The sequence below is a fragment of the Epargyreus clarus genome, unplaced genomic scaffold (assembly GCF_041222505.1).
Source record: "Epargyreus clarus isolate Ecla_fem2 unplaced genomic scaffold, WU_Ecla_fem_2.2 ptg000013l, whole genome shotgun sequence".
NCBI lineage: Eukaryota > Metazoa > Arthropoda > Insecta > Lepidoptera > Hesperiidae > Epargyreus > Epargyreus clarus.
Genome location: NW_027332221.1, coordinates 5,566,083 through 5,587,204, shown reverse-complemented (window position 1 = coordinate 5,587,204; position 21,122 = coordinate 5,566,083). Strand labels below are relative to the sequence as shown.

The 21,122-nt window shown below is 38.2% G+C and overlaps 1 protein-coding gene and 1 long non-coding RNA gene across 2 annotated transcripts in view; both read left to right on the top strand.

Annotated features, from left to right (window-relative positions):
- The window catches only part of LOC140746683 (uncharacterized), a 210,257-nt gene that overhangs the window by 171,492 nt on the left and 17,643 nt on the right, over positions 1-21,122 (top strand). The window lies entirely within an intron of this gene.
- On the top strand, positions 11,932-13,619 carry LOC140746824 (uncharacterized). Its single transcript, XR_012102819.1, has 3 exons — positions 11,932-12,721; positions 12,797-12,945; positions 13,338-13,619. It is a non-coding gene; the product is annotated as an uncharacterized LOC140746824 (long non-coding RNA).

Below are 21,122 nucleotides of genomic sequence, written 5' to 3'. Positions count from 1 at the left end.
TGAAAATATATCATCTTCCTCTAAATGTTTCTTTTATTGTGATACACTCAAGAAATATAGCTTTATAATATATCTGAATACTTGGAACAACAATTTAGAAGGGCTTGCTTCTCTTCTGAGTTAAGATGCTCGTATCGTATTAAATTAAGAACGCGATCAATACGATCTGAGGGTGAGGACGAGATTGATTGTGTTTATCATTTCGGTGCTGGGCATTATTTTTGAAATTTCTATAAAATCAATTGGGGTTAAATTAACTTTGAATTCGTTAATACGAACTTCAGATTCCGTTGTATTTAGCACGGAAACATTAACTCGGTTATTTGGTTTTAGAAACAAAATACAGTTAGCGACGTAAACGCCATCACAGACCTTATGATCTAAAATGAGCGCTTCACGCAGATTAAGTAAATCTGATGATTTGTTTGCTACTATGCATTCAATTACAGCTTCTGAGCGAGCTGGGACGATATAAATAGGTTTATCATATAAAATTGGGATGCTCTGACCGTTTAAAGACAAGCATTTAGAGTCATAATCTATATTAGCATTAAAGTATCTCAGAAAATCTGTGCTGATGATTCCATCATATTTTAAATTTACTCCATCACCAATAACGTGAAACTTGTATTGTAAAGTTTTGTCAGACAACTCTAGTTGTAAATTAAATAACCCAAACTTTCACTGTAGGTGTCGTTATCATTAATGCCTTTGAGTTTTATAATATCACAACTTGATTCTTTGATTATACTTACGCTAGCACCCGTGTCAATAAGAAAACTAAGTGGTCTTTGTGAGTATTTTGTCATGATGTTTATGAAAGGTAAAGAAACTTTGTATTTATTTACGCAAGTTTCAAAAATAGGCACTGAATGTTTTGAATTTGTAGGCAAACGAGATATTGTATTATGACTCAGCTTCTGTGGCTGAGGTGGGAGAGGCCTTTTTTTTTTTTGTTGACGAGGGGGAAACCTTCAAAAGGTACCCGACGCCGTGGGAGCAACGACGGGTTATGTGGGACTTTTACCGCACTAAAACCCCCCGGTAACCGTCCTCAGCGCTGCGTAAAGGACTCCGGGATCTCCAAAGGAACGCAACCGGAGTCCTCTTGGCGCGTGGCCTTTTCCGTCTGGCTCCGTCCAGATGCTTATGAAGCTCGCCACTCCGTGTGGAGCGTACGACGGTATGAGGTCACACATACCATCGTTCTTCCCGGGGTCGCTAGCCAGGCGGTTAGAGCTCCCACTCTTGCCGTCCGCAACCCCGAAAGCCCCTTTTTAGTCGCCTCTTACGACAGGCAGAGGATACCGTAGCCCTATTCTGATCCCGGAACTACAGGGACATCGCCGGCAGGCGTTACGTGCGCCCACGGCGGCGCCTCTTCCGAGCGGGTTCAGCGCGCTCCCTGGCTCTTTCGGCGTCTTCCTTCGCAGACATGACCTCGTTGCAGAAGGTGATCATGCCGTCCCAGGCGTCTTTGCGCTGAACCATCGCCCCAACAATGGCCGCCGGAGAGAGATCTTCACCAACTTTTTAGACGAGGATCCGACGCTGAGACTCCCATGTCGGGCAGTACTGCAGCGTGTGCTGTGCGGAATCCTCGTCGTTCCCACAGTGGTGACAACGGGCCGTCTCCTCTCTCCGTATCCTGCACAGATACTCACCGAAACAGCCATGTCCGGTGAGTATCTGAGTCAGGTGGAAAGTCACTCGACCTTTACTCCTCAGCCAAGCCACAAGGTTCGGCAGGATCGCGTCAACCACCCGTTGACGTATATATGGGCGCAAATCAGTATCTTATGTTTATATTATAACATTTAATGTTTAAAATAATTATTTATGGGTGTAAATCTGTATCTTACTTTTATATTATAATATTTAATGTTTAAAATGATTATTCGTAATTACAATACTGTTATTGTTCTAACCTCAATGTCTCTTAGACATTGCACTGACTCTTTCGACTGATTTTAAAACATTGATTTTGTAATTTATTTTTAATAATTCATATTGTTGCATAAACCTTCAAAGTAAAAATCAATTAGATTATTATGACTCTAATTTTATTGTTTTATAAAAACTTAGTTTAATTTGCATCCTACTAGTAGCGCCCTCTTTTGGCGATTTATGAAACCTTGTAAGGAATGTTTGTGTTGTAACGCGCTTGTTTATTAAAACAAATTTAATTTGTGTAAGATAAATTATTTGGAGTAATGTAAAATTCATTATAATATTAATTTCGAATATTGAACTATGTTATGAGATTTGTTACACAGTAATTTCAATCGCAACAAAGATTGTCATATCCGCTACAAAACCTATAAATATCAGTTTGATTGTGAAAATGGCGGACTTTTTCTTACTGGCCTTCGTGCAAAAATAAACTTGGTTATCTTCGGTGCGCATTTTTCATTGTGATGGACTCTGAACCCGTAACCCGCGGCGTATCGCCGATAGCAGCGGTGGGACCGCAGCCCCAAGAGACCTCGGGATCTTCGGATAGCGCGACTTTTACTATGGAACAAGTGATGAGTCTCTTAAACTCCGTTACGAAGACTGCAGCGACAAGTGCTGTGAAAGCAATATTATCAGCAGAAGCGGCATCGTCGCGGCGGCACCAGGACTTCTACTTACCGCCGTTTAACCCTGATGAGAGATCGCACGATATCAGGGACTGGTGCGCGAATGTGGACGAAACAATTATGAAGTTAAATGTCCCTCCACATGAAGCTAGAATGAAAGCCATTATGCAGTTGCGAGGGCGAGCCAAGACATGGGCAGATACATGGTCGTTACATTCAACCACGTGGGAGCAAGTGAAGGAAGAGCTAATCCATACGTTCAGCAAGGAGTTCCGGTATGCAGATGACGTGCAGAAATGGCGCAGCTACACATCGGATCAAGCGAGCAGCTACGCCGAATACGCTTCAACGGCGTGGACACTTTTCAAGAGAGTTCGACCGGAAGCTGCCGACGCCGAGGTGGTGGAGGCACTGATCACAGGTATTTACCCTGAGTTTATTCGATCTGAGTTATTGAGAAATACCCCCGACTCACTGCCTAAATTAGTATCAGTTCTTAAAACATTCCGGAAACGTAAAATTGAAAATAAAGAAAGTAGATATAATGATATTAAGAAACCTCGTATCACTGCACCTTCAAAAGATCAAATCACATGTTATTATTGTAATAAGCCGGGTCATTTATCACGGGACTGTAAAGAGAAAAGTTTCTATAAGCCTAACGTTGTCTCGTCACAGTCAAATAACAATTCCAGTTCTCGTGGCACTTTTAATAATGCTAAAATTATTGAATGTAGTTACTGTCATCGTAAGGGTCATTTAGACAAAAATTGTTACCGTCGTCAAAATGACGAACATAACGCCTCAAATAAAACTATAAACTTTTGCTCATCTATTAAACGCAGTACTATTAATATAATTATTGGGAATAAACAGTATGACTGTCTTTTTGATACTGGTGCCGATTGTTCCTTAATTCGAGTAAAAATAGCTGGTTCCATTCCCGGTAAACGTAAACAAGTCGACGTCCAATTTATGGGCATTGGGGGTCAAAAGGTTATCTCAAAACAAAGCATTTCGACTGTTGTTGTGATTGATAGTGTTAGCTTAGAACTCGATTTTTATGTCGTAGGTAACAATGAAATTCAATTTGATATCTTGATAGGGTTTAATCTTTTAAAAATACCGGGCCTTAGCGTTACTCTTAGTGAAGACAGTTTATCTATTAATCGTGATTTTATTATCAATGAATGTTTAAATGTGACTCCCTCAACTGAATTAGATACTGACCTTACTGACCCGACAGATATTAAAGAAATCTATAAAATTATCAATGAGTTTAAGGATAGTTTTACGTCGGGAAATCGCTTCTCACAGGTGACAACCGGTGAGTTAAAAATTAGATTAAAAAATCCTGATAAAATTGTGCAGCGTCGTCCATATCGTTTGTCTCCTGTAGAACGTATGAAAGTCAGGGAAATAATTGAAGACTTAAAAGAAAATGGTATAGTAAGAGATAGCTCTTCTCCATTCAGCAGTCCAATATTATTAGTTAAGAAAAAGAACGGCGCGGACAGACTTTGCGTTGATTTCCGGGAGTTAAAAATTAAATACGGTTAGAGATAATTACCCCTTACCTTTAATAGCGGATCAAATTGATAAATTAGGCAAAGCTCGTTATTATAGTTGTTTAGATATGGCCTCTGGTTTTCACGGCATCCCTATATCAAAAGACTCGATCGAAAAAACAGCATTTGTGACGCCTGATGGGCAATTTGAATATCTTCGCATGCCATTCGGTCTATGCAATGCTCCATCAGTATATCAACGCGCCATAAATGCCGCCCTAGGTGATTATAGAGATAATATTGCGTTAGTCTATATCGACGATATCTTGGTTCTTTCTGAATCTGTGCAGCAGGGATTGATAAATTTGAAACTTATTTTGACTAGACTGACGCGTGCAGGATTTTCTTTAAACATTTCCAAATGTTCTTTTCTTAAAACTAAAATTGAATATCTTGGTAACATCATAGAAAATGGTACTGTCAGACCGAGGCCAAGAAAAATTCAGGCTCTAACTGACTCCGCGATACCCAAAAATATAAAAGAAGTTAGGCAATTCAATGGCCTAGCTGGCTATTTTAGGAAATTTGTACCTAATTTCTCTAAAATCATGGCCCCTCTGTACAATTTAACTAAATCCAATGTTAATTTTAATTGGACTGAAGAACATGACTTTGCTCGACGACAAATAATTGACGTACTTACATCTTCTCCTGTGTTGACTATATTCGATCCTGACTTGCCGACAGAGTTGCATACAGATGCTAGCTCTGTTGGCTATGGGGCTGTACTGATTCAAAGACAAGATAAAAATCCTTTAGTAATAGCTTATTTTAGTATGAGAACTTCTAATACAGAAAGTAAATATCATTCATACGAACTCGAGACTCTTGCTGTGGTGAAGGCCATAAAACATTTTCGGCATTTCCTTCATGGCCGGTCATTTAAAGTAGTCACAGACTGTAACTCTTTAAAAGCTTCGAGACATAAACGAGATCTAACCCCGAGAGTACATAGATGGTGGGCTTTTTTGCAAAATTACCAATTTGAAATTGAATACCGCAAAGGCGATAAACTTGCTCATGCCGACTTTTTCAGTCGCAACCCAATAAAAGAACCTAATGAAGGCCGTGTAAACCAGTGTTCAGAAATTTATAAATCTAGCTCCTTAGTATGGTCCGTTAATGTATCTACCCTTGATCATAACTGGCTCCTCATCGAACAAAAACGCGATTCAACCCTAGCTAGTATTGTTGAGCAGTTGAATGGTGATTCGATTCCCAAAACAATTGCAGATACTTACGTTTTACTTCAGGATAAATTATTGCGACGTAAAGTACAAATAAATAATAAGACGCATAAATTAATAATAGTCCCACGTAATTATAGATGGAATCTTATATCCCATTACCACGATAACCTTCAACATTTTGGGTGGGAAAAAGTCCTTGAAAAATTACGGGAACAGTATTGGTTTCCCAATATGACCAAGTTAGTTAGAAAATTTGTAGAAAACTGCGTAATGTGTAGAGTGAGAAAAGGCGTATCGGGTGCCAGACAGGTTGTCCTACATCCTATTGACAAAGTAGCTGTACCTTTTCATACTGTTCATGCAGATATAACTGGGAGAATGAATGGCAAACGTAATGAATCTGAATATGCTTTTGTATTTATCGACGGATTCACAAAATATGTTCATATGATTTACACTAGTGATCGAACAAGTGAGACTGCTATCAAATGTTTTAAAAATCTAATTGCAATATTCGGCACCCCAACAAGATTAATTACTGACCAAGATAAGAGTATGACTTCTACAGAATTTAAAAACTTTTGTAAACAGTATGGGATTCATCACCACGTCGTAGCAAAGGGAGCCAGTAGGGCCAATGGACAGGTTGAACGGTTGATGAAAGTTATTAAAGATAACATGTCTGTTATAGAACTTAATAGGCCTTGGCATACAGCATTACAAGAATAACAATTAGCTATAAACTGCACAGTATCAAAAAGTACAGGTAAAAGTCCAATGGAGTTGCTATTAGGAAAGCGTTGTTCCCCACCTGCCATTAAAATACTACAAATTGATGAAGACGAACTGACAGACGACTTAGACCAAATTAGATTGCTTGCTAAACAGCGGATGGACGAGCGGTCCCTTAATGATAAAAGACGTTTCGACAAAGGTAAAGCCACAATCCATCCTTTTAAGGTAGGCGATTTTGTGTTGATGCGGCGCCATGAACGCCATACCACTAAATTAGGTTCTAAGTTTGAAGGCCCAATGGAAATTTTAGAAGTATTACCATATGATCGATACCGGCTTAAGCATGTCAATCTCCGTGGTTCTTCAGAAAAAATTGCAAGTCACGATATCTTACGCCCCGCTCCTACAGCTCAATCAGACCCTTTTAATGACTTTAATGACTCAGACGAATCAACCGTATGGGCAGAGGAATCATTACAGAACAGTCCACGTGGGGATGCCTCCACCTCTTGATAATGTTGAAACTGTAAAGGCATTGTGTTGATTATAACTGGTTTTCATGATTATTTTATGTATGTGCGTTCACGTGTGTTCTTGTTAAATATTATAATCCTATCCAAATATCCTTCCTAAAACGCTGGCTGGCCACCATGCGTATCCTTGATCCTGGTCTTGTTGGCTAGATCCCAGGATGGGTGATGCCTTATTGTTGGCTAGAACTCGTGATGAGTGACGCCTTTTTTATGATATTAGAAGAAAGAAGAAAGAAGAAAGAAAGAAAATATTATGTTGTAATGTTTTTGTTTGTTTGATATTATGTTGTAATGTAAAACAGCGCAAGGGACGCGCTGGAATCAGTATGGCCGTATGGGCGCAAATCAGTATCTTATGTTTATATTATAACATTTAATGTTTAAAATAATTATTTATGGGTGTAAATCTGTATCTTACTTTTATATTATAATATTTAATGTTTAAAATGATTATTCGTAATTACAATACTGTTATTGATCTAACCTCAATGTCTCTTAGACATTGCACTGACTCTTTCGACTGATTTTAAAACATTGATTTTGTAATTTATTTTTAATAATTCATATTGTTGCATAAACCTTCAAAGTAAAAATCAATTAGATTATTATGACTCCAATTTTATTGTTTTATAAAAACTTAGTTTAATTTGCATCCTACTAGTAGCGCCCTCTTTTGGCGATTTATGAAACCTTGTAAGGAATGTTTGTGTTGTAACGCGCTTGTTTATTAAAACAAATTTAATTTGTGTAAGATAAATTATTTGGAGTAATGTAAAATTCATTATAATATTAATTTCGAATATTGAACTATGTTATGAGATTTGTTACACAGTAATTTCAATCGCAACAAAGATTGTCATATCCGCTACAAAACCTATAAATATCAGTTTGATTGTGAAAATGGCGGACTTTTTCTTACTGGCCTTCGTGCAAAAATAAACTTGGTTATCTTCGGTGCGCATTTTTCATTGTGATGGACTCTGAACCCGTAACCCGCGGCGTATCGCCGATATATACAATGTAGCTCCATGAGTCGATCGCGCCAGCACCTCAGAGCGCGCCATCTGGCTCTGAGGTGGGAGAGGCCTACCACCACATTGACTTTCAGGTTTTGTATATAACTTGGTAGGACTCAGTGACTTCGGTTGTAATAAGCATCCTGCATAGGTTTTAGGATGATTTAGAACCTGAAGCGTATCGGAGGCAGAAGGACTCAGCGGCTTAGACTGAGATGTTTTAGATTTAGAAAGACTGAGCGACTTGGACTGAGGTGCTCGTGGACTTAGTGGCTTAGACTGAGATACGTTAGGTTTAGAAGGACTCAGCAGCTTGGACTGAGATGTTTGTGGACTCAGTGGCTTAGACTGAGATGCGTTGGCTTTAGAAGGACTCAGCGGCTTGGACTGAGATGCTGGTGGACTCAGTGGCTTAGACTGAGGTGCGTTGGCTTTAGAAAGACTCAGCGGCTTGGACTGAGATGTTTGTGGACTCAGTGGCTTAGAATGAGATGCGTTGTCTTTAGAAGGACTCAGCGGCTTGGACTGAGATGTTTGTGGACTCAGTGGCTTAGACAGAGATGCGTTGGCTTTAGAAGGACTCAGCGGCTTGTACTGAGATGCTTGTGGACTCAGTGGCTTAGACTGAGATGCGTTGGCTTTAGAAGGACTCAGCGGCTTGGACTGAGATGCATTGGACTTGGAAAGACTCAGTGGCTTGGACTGAGATGCTTGGGGACTCAGCTTCTTAGACTGAGATGCGTTAGTCTTGGAAGGACTCAGCTGTTTAAACTGAGATGAAATCATATTATAAAACCTCGAAGGGTTGGACCGAGTTGGGTGATATCTAATGGTTACTGTGCCACTTGGAATTGACGATTTCGGAGGGCACTGATCCGAAATCCCTTTTAGTTTAAATTACCATCCTCGTTATTATAATTATTACCGTAATAAGTGTCGTCTTGTTCACAATAATTAATTGCATTATTTGCTGCATTAGAGTTAACGTTGCTGTTTTGAGTAGATTGACCAGGCTCAGGTTGCGACTTGAACTCTGTAACGCGACGCCGGTTGTTGAACTCATGTTTACGACATTCGGTTATCATATGGCCTTTATTTTTACAATAATTACAGAACTTATTACTATTTATATTGTTTGGAAATGAATTAGGTATGGCAGGATTTGGCATGTGATAGGATTTATGATGGTTCCTATAACAGTCTGACGACCTATCGACCTGTCCGTAGAATAAAGTTACTTCTGCAAAATCGTTACTTTTCAGGAGAGCGATTTGAAATTTGGTAAGCACAAAATCAGCATTAACATTTTTCTTAATTATTCTAGAAGATTGAGTCTTTCCCTAAGCTTGTAAAATACTAATTACCTTTGTTTTCTATAAAAAAAATGGTTAAAAATGTTTTATTTCTTTCATTTTTGAGTGTTTGTGACGATTAATTGTGGAAATGTCTACGTCGTATGTACACATATAACCTTATTCTTGGGACAACTGTTAACATTATGTGTACAAATAACTTTGTTTTATGTAAATGAGTATCGTTTCCAAAAGTTATTTGTAATTAGTTATGTGTGAAAAATATGTTAATAAAAGCCAAGATTGCGTGTTTTTCACTCTGAAATCATTACCATTCTACTTTTATAATAGAATTACGGATTTAAAATAATAATTGCTTATTCTAACAAAGACGTGCACACGGGTCGCCTCGCAGATAACAAAGTCACGTCTGCCGATGTCCCATCCCGCGCGCTTGCGACCGCGTCGGCCTAGACGGCGAGTAAAGTTACTCGTACGCATATCGCCTCATTCTTTGGAAAAATAAATCACATGTAACTTTATTCAACTGGTATCTTCGAAACTACATAACATTAAGAAAAAAATATTTTACTTACACATAATATAGGTCAGTTTGGTGTTATAACTACAATAAAAACGATTTGGTAGCATAATCATATATTACTTTGTTCTTCGTATAGGTCGCTATGACCTTACTTGTTACATAGAGAACAGTGTTTCGAGGGGTGTTGAGTTATTCTGGTTAGTTTGTATATTTTTTCTTCTGTAACGGCACTATTAATGGCTTCGTTGAGAGACGACGGTTTTTACATCTAACTATGGTGGAGATATTGGGGTTAAGCCCCAATAAAAACGTATTTAAAGCTAGATCTTCCATTGTCGCTATTCTACCCGCTAATTGGGACCTATCAGAACAAGAGTAGTGGATATCTGCTCGGATAAGGGTTAAACACGTCTCCAACCTAAGGGAAAATTGAGATACAGAATCGGATTGTGACTAACGACAGTTCTGCAGATCAATAAGCAAATGCGAGGAATGTTTCTTTTCGCCAAAATTTGTTTTTAAAAATTGTTTTAAATCCTGCCAAGTTAAAAAAATTTTGAGACTGCAAGCTATTTGGGCTTTACCTTCCAATTGCGATATTATATATTTGCATAATATGACTTGTTGGTCTGCGGAAGCTAATGACATGGCATTCTCACAATTTATTAAAAATGCTGGTAAGGTCTCCCTATCGCCGTTATAGGGTCTTATGGATTTCGTCAAAAAGTTTAACGTCATTTTATCGGATTTATCAGCAGGTTCACCTTTTAGGGACATTTTAACTTGAATTAATAAAAGTTACAGATATACAGCACAAAAAAAATAGTTAATTAATCACACAAGTTGGAACACAAATAGAAATACAATTACAAAACATAAGTTAATGTAAAATAATTATAGTGAAAGTATATATAGTCAAAGTAAATTACATTTAGTTACTCACAAAACTTTTAGAAGCGCGATCATCACTAGTTATCAATTAGTCCTTTCAGCACAAATGATGACCTGGCCTTGCTTCGCTGACGGCGACGCGATGATGACGTGGCTCCGTCAGGACGATGACGTGTCCGACGTTGGTTGAGTTGCACGAGCTGGTTGTAGTTGGACGAGGGTTTCTGCTGCTGATCGGGTGTAGGCTCACTTAATTTGTGAGACTAACTGTCGACCACGATGCTTCTCCTGTAGCGACTGCTGGTGCCTGACGCGGGCTCAGAGCTGACTGAGACTGACCGTTGGTCAATATGAACTATCAAGGGGACCTGCCAGGGGCTCGAGATCTCAGGGTTCTTTTCTAAAACCACTTACGAGATTCCACTTCTGACACCAATGTTACGCGGCAGCCCCTGATTGTCTTTAAAAAAAACACACACTGCTGTCACTACTGGTTTAATGTCTTTAATAACTACAGATAAATTATCCCCTCACTTTTCTTTTATAATATTGAATTTAAATGTTTCGCGGACTCGGATTAGATGCAACTGCCGGCCACATGGTTGCAAGGCGTTATATAGTAATTAAGAATGATGAGGTCGGCAGTATATTGCTAAGGAATATTGAATATAACAGTAATGATCACTTCCTTCAAAATAATTGGAAGTTTATTCATCTTTGTGTGTGTCTAAGGCACACAGGGAATCTTAGTGGGCTGTGAGTGTAGATAAAAAATAACATTCATCTTTTAAAGGAAGTGGTAATTAATTTCTAATTTAATAAAAGGCAGTGAAAGCCAAGTGGTATTAATTGATAATGATTTTTCGAAGTTATGTGCGTATTACAAACTAATTATATTCTCTATAAATATGAAATATTTTTATCGTTAACATAGATTATTAAATCAGAAATCCGAAAACTCAAAGCAAAATTCAAAAAGACGTAACATAACTGACAAAGGACAGTCAATAGGTTTAACCTTCAAACCCTTCGGTTGTTCAGAATAATTTTACTTCCAATTTCTAAAAACGTTTCCCCGAAGTACTTATAACCCAAGACAACACGCAAATGTCAAATCAATTTAACTAATAAGAATTGTAAGAAACGATGGAAAAACCATAGTCGTGAATTATGCGTTAGCTATGGGAAATGCCATTGTAAGTTTGTTAGTATATCACTCGTAACGTAATACTATCAGAGGTTTTTCCTGTCGCGCATATTTTTGTCACACGCATGTATCACACAGGTCGCGAAGAGACTGTAGTGATATGGGGCGCTTTTCTTGTCATGCGTGTTTACTGTTTACGCCTGTGTACCCTTACCAGGAGTTTTTACGTTTCGACAAAAATGACTGTTTTGGTATTTGTTTACGTATTTGCCCATACAAATTTCAATCAGCGCCCCTAGCGGATTGTTTCCGAAGTATAGTGTCGGAACAAGAGTTACAAAAACGGTTTTTTTAGATAGATAGATAGATAGATTTTTTTTTTTTGTTTTTTTATATGTAACCTAACGATAAGGCAGACGGGCTACCTGATGGAAAGCAGTCACCGTCGCCTATGGACATTTGCAACACCAGAGGAGTCGCCAATGCATCGCCGGCTTTGAAGGAGAGCTCTTTTTACGCCCCTCTTGAAGAGCCCCATGTCATAGTCCTGAGGGAATACCTCAGGAGGAAGTTCATTCCACATTTTGCACGTACGCGGCAAAAATGAACGATTAAACCGAACCGTGGAGGACCGCCACGGGTCCAGTTGATGTGGATGGAACCTCATCCTTCGGCGAGTGGTGCGATGGTGCGACGATAGATAGATTATTTATTTCAAGAACTTAAGCAACAACAACAAATTATAACACACAATAAACAATGAAATCCAAAAATACACATATGGAAACACAAACTTAATTATGAACTTATTGATTAAATTTTCTTAAGAAATAAAATTACACAAAATATAAAAAAAAAGAAAACTGAAAATAATAAAGTAAATTAAAAAATAAAAACAAACAAAATACATAATCGAGTGTTGCAGCTAAAGTCTGTGAAAAAGGTTCCGGAGCTCAGAAAAAAACCGAGATTGGATCTCGGCAACTGATTTTCAGCCCGGACCGTATGCGAACGTTGCTCGGAAGGCTGTGCAGTATACATCGTGCCAAGTGTTGTAAACGGGAGAAAAAAAGAAAAAATTCTTCTACTCTTTTTTTTTATTAATTTAATATTAACCTACTATAAACATTGTGATGCTCAATAAGTGCCGTTTTGTGTTACAAAAGTGAACTAATATTAAGAAAATTACGATTACGTGTAAGAACGAGTATGTTAAACGAAAAGTTAGTATATCTGTTATCTACGTTCTATTAGAGTATTTAATTTAACCTTGTATTATATGTAGTTTAATTTTTAAGGTGCCGAAGCGTAAGGAAGGATGCTGGAACATGCTATGCGCGAATAATAAAGTATAACCTACAATTGAACAGATTACCGTCGGTTACCCAGCTGCTGGAAATGAGGAGTTTAGGAACAACGCCAACCACTCATTAGCAACACAGAATAGGTAAGTAGATCAACAGGTTAATTAATAATAATTAATAAACGTATTGCAAATTACTTTAACGAGATATATACCTTTATCTACCCTAAATATACGTAAAATTAATAGTATAATTAAATAACTACAGTTGTAATATAAATTGTAATGTATTAAGATATGTATGCGATTTATGAAATATGTAATTGTGGTGAGTAATGTCTAATAATAATCCTAGGATATGCTAAATTCTTAGATATAATAAATTAATAGATTATGTTAATTTTATGTTCGGGTATACGTATATATAAAGTTCCAAGTATAGTGGCACTTGGTTGATCTACTTAACAACTCAATTTTTGTTCATCTAATAAGAACAGTTTGTAATTTTTATTGAATGATATTATTGTTGTTTTTAGGCTACGAAGAGGCGGAGGCAGATTGTTCCAGCATTTCGTGGCGCTGTATTTGAAACTTCCTCTAAAAGCAGCCGAGGAGCTATACGGATATAGTAGCGGCCTACAGGTGGACCTAGAACTATGCGTCTGATTATAATCTCTTGCCCATTTCAACTTGTCAAACAGGTATTTAGGCTCCTCTTTCTTTACAATACCGAATAGTAAAGTGGCGAAGTGTAAGCGCCTACGGAAGTCCATCTTCAATATATTTGCGCTATTTAAGAAAGGAGTAACGTGGGCACGCGGTGGAATATTGAAACAAAACCTTGCACAGGCATTTTGAACACGCTGTATTACTTTTTTGGAGCGAGCTAATAAACGCGGTTCGAGAAGTGTATCGGCATAATTAAACTTTGATAGAAAGAGACTATCACAAAGATAAATACGCAATGTAACACTGAGATAGTCACGAATGCGGTATAAGACTTTTAATCGATAGAAGCAGTTACGAGCAATATCTATGACATGCCTTTCAAAACGCAGGTTCTCGTCCATCAATACGCCAAGGTTACGCGCTTCTAATACTCTGTCGATCGGCTGCCCATTTAGGACGATTGGGAGTATTTTGGCGGTAACTTTACGTATTTGGGTCGGTGTACCAAGAATCATATATTTGCTTTTATTTGGGTTCAGAACTAAAGTATTATGCTCAGACCATAAACATATGCGCTCTAAATCGGAGTTTAGTTTGGCCACAGCTATACTTAAATCACAAGACTTAAATGAAATGTAGATTTGCAGATCGTCCGCGTATAAATGATACCTACAATGTTTTATTGCATTTACGATATCTGCACTGTATAATATAAAAAGTAGTAGACCCAAAATAGAACCCTGTGGAACACCCCGACCAACATGTCGACAAGAGGAAGTAGTAGTCCTTCCGGTAGAACCCTCTTGTGTTTCTACTTGTTGCAGGCGACAGGTAAAATACGAGTCAAACCATTTAATAGCTTTCGTCCCGACGCCATAATATGCTAACTTTGAGAGCAAAAGAGACACATTTAAGGTTTCGAAGGCGCGCGAGAAATCAAGCAAAGTCAATATAGTGCTCTCTCCATTGGCCTGCGACGTGATGATATTGTCTACCACATCAATCAAGGCGGTTGAGGTACCACGATGCCTTCTAAAACCAGATTGATACATAGGGAAAATGTTGTTACATTCAAAATAGTTAAATAACTGATTATACGCTACCTTTTCCATTATTTTAGACAGGCACGGCAGAATACTGATAGGCCGCAAGTCGGACATCCCATCCGGGTTCGTCACTTTTGACATTGGCTTTACGACAGCTATTTTCCATAAATCAGGGTAGGTACTCGTCTCAAAAGACTTATTTATTAAGTTTGTTATGGTTGGGAGGCAGTCTGGAAGTAGTAACCGTATCATGTCAAGAGAGATACCGTCATATCCTGTCGCGTTGGATTGCAAGGTATTTAAAAACATTCCCACGTCATGCTCTGAAATTGTTGTAAATTCGAACGAGGCGTTAGTGAAACGATGAAATTCATAAAATGTTAGATTGGCTAAAGGAACGGTGGTGTTTCCAGGGACATTAAGAAAATGATCGTTTATCGCATCCGCATCATTGAGATGGATAGGAAGAGAAGTGTCTTTATTTTTTACTACCACGTGTTGCTTAATGTGCTTCCACATTGTTCTAGGTTGTTTAGTTTTAGAATTTATATAAAATTTAAAGTAAGCTCTCTTTTCAGAGACAATAGCGGCGTTAACTACAGCTTTCAATTCTTTATAATGCAATCTGTGAACGTCTAACTTGGTCTTGCGGGCTCGAATTTGAGCCTGGTTGCGTTTCCTCATCATACATCTGATGTTATATGTCACCCAGGGATAGTTATTCTCCTTAACACAAACTTTTTTCAGGGGAGCGTATAAATTATATATATCCAAAACTACACCATTAAAAGATCGAACTATATCGTTTACATCCTGCAAAGACGAAATAGAGATCCAGTTAATATTTTTTAAAGTTTCTTCAAAAAGAGTCATATCGATATCCTTTAATGGTCTGTGCACAACCCATTTAGACAATGGACGGAGCTTAGGGAAGTCAAGTTCACAAATAATTATAGCATGGCTACTCAAATCTTTAATATGGTCCACCTGTATACTTGATACTGGTGCATCGGCGCATACGACGTCAATAAGTGTCTCACTACTGTCGGTGAAATGTGTGTTCCTCAACATACTGTGTTAAATTATTACACCTAAGAAATTCATATAACATTTTGGTACCTACGTTATAATTGGGCGGTTAATTGTACGGCGGGTACGTATAATTGTTTGGGCGGTAGGCAGAAAAAAAGTAACATTGTGCTCTTGAGTCATTATTATAATTTAATAGTATTTACAACAAATTTCTTTGAGTTTCTTTTAAAAATAGATCAGTTTACTCTCAATTACTACTTACAAGTGTTGGTGACTCTCTATATGCACTAAAACTGTGATAACAAAACTGCACTGTCCTGTCTGCACCACTGTCACACCTCTGCATTAATTATTTCCGTGTGAATTGTACTCCTGTGTGAACTATGGCCAACTACACTGCAGTCCTTGAAACGCAACAAGTTCTGGAGGCTACCATGTTGAAGAAGTTTGCCGACTTGGAGTCACAGTTGAAGGCATCGGCCCCACGCAGTGGTCTCACACTGCATCGTTTGCAGGAAGAAGTGTCTGAATTTAAGACACACGTCTGGACAATTTTAAATCTTCTTCGGCAGCAAATATCAGAGATAGCACGGACAGTTGAAGCTGGCGAAATGCGACACCGTAGAAAATATCTTCTTGTCAGCGGGATACCAGAGGATGTCGAAGACCTGCCAGTGTATGTAGCCAAGCTTTTTAACAATAAGCTTGGCATATTGGACATCACAGGTGACAAATTTAAGGCATGTCATCGCCTTGGTGTTCTCAGTGAGGGAAAGTGTCGTCCGGTTCTCGTACGCTTCAATGACTACACCAGTAGGTCCTCAGTGTGGAGGAAGAAAACATCATTCAAAGGAACTCCGTACGTTGTCTCTGAGTTCCTTACACGACACCGCCAGTCATTGTTTGTGCAAGCGCGTCAACGTTTCGGGATGAAGAATTGCTGGACTGCAGACGGCGTCATTATTATTAAGCTGTCAGACGGTTCTAGGCATCGCGTGTTTGGTGAGGACGATCTCAAGGGCATTATTGCATCAGCCAGTAACTTGCCAGATGCCCAGGACCTCCCAGGTACGAGGTCTCCGTCCCCTGCGCCCGCAGCTGATCAGCATACGAAATCCAAGCGTGCAGCGAGGTACAAAAAATAATAACAACTGTGTATTATGTATTCGCACTTTGTAAAACTTTTGTTTACATTATCTAAGATGCCTACTGAAATCCTCTCGTGAATATTTTTGTATTAGAGGGTAACTTTCACTAGTTATTTACACTGTCACCTTTTATTATAATGTTTATAAAAATATGTGACAAACTAAACCTCTTACTTGTCAACTGTCAGTTCATAATAACATCTGTCATGGCGACATCATCAGTGGTCTGTTTTCGAAGATTGTTATAAAAACATATTTTTTGTGTTTAAAATCAATATCTTTCACTGATGATGTTCTTTTTTTATATCTGAAATGTTACATGTATTATTTAGTTTTAACGTACGCTTACAACCATTTAATTTTGTTTAACAATACTATTTATTTTCTTAACGTTTTGTACGTTTATTGAGCAGTGTGCTATATATTGTGTGGTTGTACAGTACTGTTACCTTGTTTTAAAAATATTTTATTTATTGTTTTTTTTTTCTATCATTTTTACCGGCAGGACGTGCAGTTAACATAAAGTTTTATTGTAACTTAATTAGATTATATTATTTATTTACTTTATTTATTTAATAGGAAATATTTAATACTAAGCATTAGCGCTTGGTATGTCCGATGATTCTGATGCCAATTCATTTTTTTCTGCTTGTGATATTAGTCTTCATTCCAATTTGAGCAATGATTCCTATAGTGAGCCACTTACTCTTGGGAACTTACTACAAGACGCTATAGGTTTTCTAGATTTTTCCTTTAATGTTTGTCACTTAAATGCACAAAGCATTCCTTCTCACTATACAGACCTTCTCGACACATTTTCTATTGCAACCTCGATTCATGCTATACTTATTTCTGAAAGTTGGCTAAAACCTTCTTTAAACTCTGTCTCTTATAGTCTCCCTGGATATGTCCTTATAAGAAATGACCGCACGGGTAAAGGTGGAGGGGGTGTTGCTATATACCTACGGAGCAATATTCCTTATAAAATCCTCGCCATATCTCCTTCCCCTTATTCCGCATCAAGTGAGTATATCTTCCTTGAGGTTAGAGTCGGTGGTGCCAAAGTCGTGCTTGGTGTCGTTTACTGTCCGCCTAACACAGACTACTTCTTCAGTCTTGAGAATGTGTTAGAATCCGTCTGTTCAGAGTATACACATCACATCGTCATGGGAGATTTTAATACTGATGTCTCATGCAATTCTTCTAGGTCCTTGAAGCTTCTAGACATCCTTAAATCTGTTAATCTATCTCTTGTTTCTTACTCTCCTACTCACCATAATCTCATCTCTCAAGATACTTCTCTCGACTTAATATTTGTGTCTTCCTGTAATCATGTCATTGCGCACGGACAATTGCAGGCCCCTGGATTCTCCAGGCATGATCTTATTTATCTTTCTTATAAGGCTAAACCTCCGAAAAATAAACCTGAAGTTGTCTGGATGCGTAATTTTGCTAAAATTGATATACCTAAATTAAAGAGTGACGCTGACCGCATCGAATTTACTTCTGTAGTTACTGCATCATCTATTGATGACAAAATTTCTGTTTTCAACACAGCTGTATTGAATCTCTACGACTTGCACGCACCACTTAAGGCCATCAAAGTGAAACGGCCGCCTGCTCCGTGGATCACTCGTGGTGTTAGAATGGCAATGTCGCGACGTGACAAACTTTTTAGAAAATACAAGCGTGACAGGTGTGTTGAAAATTGGGACTTGTACAAAGTAGCTCGCAATAGATGTAATCAAATGGTGAGGGCAGCCAAGCGTCGTTATATTTACGACAATATTTCTTGTTCCTCTTCGGCAGACATTTGGAAATTTTTGAACTCCATAGGCGTAGGAAAATCGTCATCTAACCTTTCTATGCCTCCCTTTTCGCTTAATGATTTAAATAATCACTTTTCTGCTTGCTCATCCCTCAATTCGTCTATCAAATCTAAGACTATTTCGGAAATACAATCTTTGAGTCAACCCACCATTAATGTTTTCTCCTTTTCTCCGGTATCTGTGGATGAAATTATGAAGACCATTTCTTCTCTCAAATCGAAAGCAGTTGGCTATGACAATGTGGGCAGAGCAATGATGTTTCCTCTGCTAGAGTGTTTTGCCCCTATACTCGCCCACATTATCAATTTTTCATTGTTGTCAGGGTGCTTTCCTTCCGTCTGGCGTAAAGCTTTTATTTCTCCTCTTCCAAAAGTATCTAATCCCTGTCAACTAAACGACTATAGACCTATTTCTATTCTGCCATTTTTATCAAAAATTCTGGAAGCCACAGTTCATAGGCAAATTTCTTCTTTCCTGTTTATGAATAATCTACTTTCTCCATACCAGTCAGGTTTTAGACCGGGGCACAGTACCACGACAGCCCTACTCAAAGTGACTGATGACATTCGTGAGGGCATGGAGAAAAAACTGGTCACCATTTTAATTCTCATAGATTTCTCAAACGCATTTAATATGGTAGATCATGATATTCTCCTCGCGGCTCTCCAACATCTCAACTTTTCATCCACAGTTCTGGAATGGTTTTCCTCTTACCTTCGTGGTCGCCAGCAAGCTGTCAGAGTTAACCGAGTGTTTTCCGATTGGTGTGACTTAATGTCTGGTGTCCCACAAGGTGGAATTCTCTCTCCCATATTATTCGCCGTATTTATCAATTTCTTAACTTTTTCTCTTGACTGCTCTTACCATTTGTATGCGGACGACCTTCAGATATATACACAGGTTGATGCCAATGATATTGAAATTGGGATTAACAAGCTTAATCTAAATTTAAATAATATTTATTCGTGGTCACAAAATTATGGTCTTAACGTGAATCCATCCAAATGTCAGGCCATTATAATAGGTGGATCACGCCAGTTATGTAAGATAGATTTAAGTACTGTCTCTCCGATTCTTTTAAATAACATTGTAATCCCATTTTCACCTGTGGTTAAAAATTTAGGTATTTACATAGACTCGACATTAAATTGGAACGCTAATGTGAATGAAGTGAGTCGGTCTGTTTTTGCAACATTACGCTCACTCAACCGTTTAAGGAACTTTTTACCTGTTTCCACAAAGAAGTATCTTGTGCAGACACTTGTTCTCCCCATCATCGACTATGCTGATGTGTGTTACTCTGACATAAGTGAAGATCTCCTTAACAAACTTGAACGTCTTGTTAATTATTCCATACGCTTCATATTCTGTCTACGTAAGTTCGACCACATTTCCTCGTATCGTCGCCAGCTTAAATGGCTTCCTATTCGTGAACGTAGACAACTCCACTTACTTAATTCTCTTTTCACAATACTTTTTGATCCCGTTGCACCGGAGTACTTAAAATGTAAATTTCAGTATCTCCGTGATTTCCATGATCGGGAGCTCCGTTCCTCGGACTCCCTTGCTTTGTCTTTTCCACCCCACCGCTCTGGGTTTCTCTCCAATTCTTTCACGATTCAATCAACACGACTTTGGAACGCTCTTCCTGAGGAGGTAAGAAAGTGTGTGTCCAAATACACTTTTAAAAAGAAAGCCATAGCTCATTTCTATAAAAAATCTTATATTAAATAAGTAATTGCATTTTATATTTGTTCGTTGCTTATCCTAGTTATCTATTTATTTGCTATATATCTATTTATATGTCCTTTTTTCACTCTCTTTTCTTTATATTCTCATGTTTGACTTTCTTTTTCGATCCTTCTATTCTTTTGTTTTCTTTTTTCTACATATATTTTTTTCTTCTTTTAATTATCTTAAATATTAAATGTATTGTGCGCCGCCTTTATATTTTCTGCACATCCTTAAGGTTGACTGGTAGAAAATGCTACTTAGCATTAAGTCCGCCTATTGTACCACTTGTTTTTATTGGTCAATAAAGTGTAATAAAAAAAAAAAAAAAAAAAAAAAAAAATTGTTTAGAATATTAATGTTAAAGTCACTCAGTAAGACCACATAATCGTACCCTCTTAAACTGGATAGTGACTCACTGAGCGCATCGAGGAATATTTGTGCGCATAACCATGGTGGTCTGTAGGCGGTACCAACAAGAAGCGATTTACCATTAACTTTTAAGCATAACCACATTTGCTCCACCGTGGGACAAATAGGATGCTGGAGAGTGCGCGTACGTAAGTCATGCCGCAGGTAAAATCCTATTCCGCCACCATGGGTACGAATTTCGGCTGGCCGAGGGATATGTCGCAACCGATACCCCGATATAAAAGGCGCACGTCCCTCCTCACGTGCTCGAAGCCAGGTCTCGTTGATGGCCATGATATCCACATCGTGCTGCTTCATTGCTACAGAGAACTCATCGTGTCGGGTACCGAGGGAGCCGGGATTTAGAAAACCAATTTTAAACTTATTTAAGTTAATCATTGTTATATTGATTATTATTCGTAATAAAGACAGCACCACGGCGAATAAAAAATTGT